At 41.9% G+C, this 4020-nt stretch overlaps 1 pseudogene; it reads left to right on the top strand.

The window, feature by feature from the left end:
• Positions 1-2683: 2683 nt before the first annotated feature.
• On the top strand, positions 2684-3344 carry Rnf138-ps3 (ring finger protein 138, pseudogene 3; annotated as a pseudogene).
• The last annotated feature ends 676 nt before the right edge of the window (positions 3345-4020 follow it).

Here is a 4020-nt window from a genome sequence, read left to right as displayed (position 1 = left end):
CCCTCGTGTCTCTGCTTGTTTATGGGGATCAAGGGAACTGGTCAAGATGCTCTCCTTGTCCTAGGGCCTTAGCAATTGTTTTAGAGGAAGAGGGATGGGGAAATGGCTAGAATGGATGGGTGCTCCTTCATGGTGGGTTTTTGGCAAAGGCCATGAAGGGCTGGATTGAGAGATGAAGTTTTTGTTACCCAGGTGCCTTTATTAACTTCTGTGTGTCATCTCAACACCAGTTGGTGAGTGTTTTTCGAAATATAAGAGGATGAGTATATGTGGCTCCAAGGCCAGAGGTGAGTTTCACTCCTACCGCCAGTGGAGATAGTGATCACCTGGTGGCCGTGACAGGAGTAGGGGAAGGGAGGCTACCTTTCAAGGCACAGACATGTCACAGAGATGGCTAGATATAGGCACCTCCACTGTAGATCATCATTTTGACCCCTCTCTCCACTTCTACTGCAGTCCTGTCTATGTGGGAGTAGCCTGTCTCCAGAGGATATCATTGCCAGAACATTCTGACATCATGAGTACAGTTCCCAAAAATCACTGTAGGGCTTTCCCTGAGTCCTGCAATGAACAAAGTGTAACCAGGTACTCTTTTCTCCTGGGAGAGGAGAAAACCCACCCAGATTTCTCTGGATCCCACAGTAACTCCATTGAAATCTGTCCAAAATGGCCTACCAATATCTCCCTCTCTTCTATCCCTTGTTCTACCAAGTCAGTAAGGAATATCGAGAATGGCATCAGTGCATCTGTCACTACTATAATCTTTCCCTTCAGGAACAAGTTTTCTAAGCACACCTCAGCCTCAGTTTCATGTGTTGTCACCCACAGCTGGAGCCATACAACTACCATGGTCTTTTTCCAGTTCTGTCCCTCAACCTTGACTGGTTTTTGATCTCTCTGTTAATTTCCATCTACTGCATAAAGAAATTCTCTGAGGAAGGTTGAGAGATGCACTAATCTAAGAGTATAGCAGTAAACTAGGAATCAATTTAACACTATGTCCCTTTAGCAGAATAATAACACTAGGTTCTCCGTAGGCCTGTAACCTGTTTAGACGCGGGCCCTGATATCAGTGCCAGATAAGAGTTTCACCTAGTGGGACAGGACTTATATGCAGTCAGAAAGTGAGTAGTTATTCCCATAACATTCATGCCACCACTACAGTAGGTAGCATAGCAGAATAGAACTCTAGAAGATGCAGGATCCCTCACCCATATCACTGTGCTTAACGTTTTTCTTTTGATATAAAAACTGATAGAAACAACAAGCTCTTCTTATGCTATGGGGACCTTACCTTTTGGATCTTTGTGCTGTTTCTTAGTCTAGAACTTTTCTTGTGGAGTATGTAGAGCTTATGTCACACAATGTCATGGCAACTACAAACTAAGACATTTCCTTACTCTTATTTTTTTATCTTGTCTTATCGCTCTAGCTAAGTTTTTGAGCACTATATTAAATAAGATAGCAGAGGGTGGGTGCCATTGACTTGTTGCAGATTTCAGAGGAAACCCTTTCTGTTCTTCCACATTTATATGATGTCTACTGTAGGTTTCTCGTGTATAATCCTCATTGTGTTGATATATGTTCTCTCTGTTCTTGGTGTCTTCATGGCCTTCATGAAAGGATGTTGGCATTTGTCAAATGCTTTTTGGCTTCGGTTGAGATCATCATGTTTCTGTCGTGAGTCTATTAATGTAGTGAATTACATTTGGGGATTTGTGACCATTGAACCAACTTTGCACCCCTAGCATCTGATCTTCTTTATGTGATCTTGAACTAAGTTTGCGAGGTTTCCATTTAAAATATTTTCATCTATATTCATTAGGTAAATTAGACTCTAGATTTTTTTCTGTGTTTTGTCCTTTTCCAGTTTTCACATCAGTGCAACCCTGGTTGTGCTGGCTAGTCTTACGTCAACTTGACACAAGCTAGCGTCATCATCTGAGAGGAGGGGACCTCAACTGAGAAGATGCCTCCATTAGAACAGACTGTAAACCTGTACGGCACATTCTTAATTAATGTTTGATGGGGTAGGCCCAGCCCACTGTGGGAGATGCATCCCCTGGGCTGGTGGTCTACCATTCTCATGAAAGCAGGCTGAGTTCCGTTGATGGTGAACAGTGCTATAGTGCATACGCCAGATAAATTCTATCCTCCCCAATCTACTTGGGTCATGGTGTTCATCACAGCCATAGAAACATAACTAAGACATGGCTTTGTGGAATGGGAGCAGCAGTGTTCCTTTCCTTTCTATTTTACAGAAAATTTGAGCAGCAATGGTGGTGTCTTCTTTAATGATTTGATACACTCAGTAGTGAATCCATCTGATTCTGAATTTTTCTTTGTTTAAAGACTTTTTGTTACTGTTTCTACCTCAGTGGCTGATAAGGATCTTATAACGTCTTGAATTAATTTTTTTTCGGACCTGGGGACCAAACCCAGGGCCTTGCGCTTGCTAGGCAAGCGCTCTACCACTGAGCTAAATCCCCAACCCCTTGAATTAATTTTTATAAGTCATATGTATTAGGAAATTTATCCATTTTTTCAGATGATTCATTTTAGGTAAATATGTTTTTAAAATACTCCCTGGAGCCCCCCTCAGGGCTCTCTCTCTCTGGGCGTCGGGCTCAGCGGCCACCTCGGCTCCTACAGGCGCCGGTGCCTCTCTCTCCCACCTCTCACCATGTCCAAGGATCTTTCTGCGGACACGTCCTGCACAGAAGACTACTGCCCTGTCTGTCAGGAGATGCTCAAGACGTGGGTCCAGAGTGCGGCCTGTCATTTTCTGTAGAAATTGTTTCCTGACTGCAATGAGAAAAAGTGGAATACGTTGTCCCCTATGTCTCGGAAGTGTGACTAGAAGAGAAAGTGCATGTCCGAAACGGGCCATAGGTCTTGAAAATATCATGAGGAGGGTTTCTGGTAGTGTAGATGCTATTCGAAAAAGATTAAATTCTATTGCATGAGACATCATTAAAAATCTTGTAAGAAGTATGAGGATGAATATGGTGTTTCTTCTGTTGTTCCAAACGTTAAGATTTCTCAAGATTCAGTAAGGAGCAGTTCTTCTGGGCATCCCACCTTTAAGTGTCCCTTATGTCAAGAGTCAAATTTCACCAGACAACGTTTATTGGGTCACTGTAATAGTAACCACCTATTTCAGATAGTTCCTAGGACATGTCCTATTTGTGTGTCTCTTTCTTGGGGAGATCCTAGCCAGATTACTGGAAATTTCATTTAATCAAAGATATCAGTTTGGTTAGGGAGAGCTTGTGAGCCTTCAGCTAGATGAGGAAACCCAATATCAAACTGCTGTGGGAGAGTCTTTTCAAGTAAACAAGTGATGTATTAGACATCTCTGCCTCCTTGCTACCTGCCGACAAGTGCCTTCTTTAAGAAGAAGACATGAGGGGTTGAGGATTTAGCTCAGTGGTAGAGCGCTTGCCTAGCAAGCACTAGGCCCTGGATTCGGTCCCCAGCTCTGAAAAAAAGAAGACATGAAGTCACTGTTTTCAGTAATTTACTGTGCATATTAATAAAATTAATAATTCAGTCTATTGCGTTAGGTTTATAATTGAAAATAAAGGTGGGCCACCCTAGTTCCATTCTCTAGACAGTTACTTTAACAGCACAGAAAGGGTTGTAGCTCACTTGTGTGGCGAAAAGGGAATCCCTGTTGTCTTTTTCTTTTTTTTATTACATATTCTGAATGTCTACATTGTTTTTGATGGTTGGTACAGTTCCTTCTATTTAGTACAGAGATAACTGCAAATTCTGGACGATGTGATTTCTATAAAAGTAACAAACCTGAGCCATTTGTCAGAGCTTCAGAGCAGAAACTTGAAGTGCAAAGTGGGACGGTCCAAAGGGGTTTTTCAAAAGTACAGGTCCTAGCTGAGGAACACAATAAGAAAACTGTATTCATACAATGTTTAGTATCTTTGAAGACTAGTGAGATTTATTTAATAACTTTGACCTTGAAAGCATATTGTACAAATGTTTCTTCTTTTGCTGTTAGAA

Source organism: Rattus norvegicus, chromosome 3 (genome assembly GCF_021556685.1).
Source record: "Rattus norvegicus strain SHRSP/BbbUtx chromosome 3, alternate assembly SHRSP_T2T, whole genome shotgun sequence".
In the NCBI taxonomy this organism is placed as follows: Eukaryota; Metazoa; Chordata; class Mammalia; order Rodentia; family Muridae; genus Rattus; species Rattus norvegicus.
The sequence above is the reverse complement of the archived record's forward strand: the minus strand, read 5'-3'. Positions and strand labels throughout refer to the sequence as shown.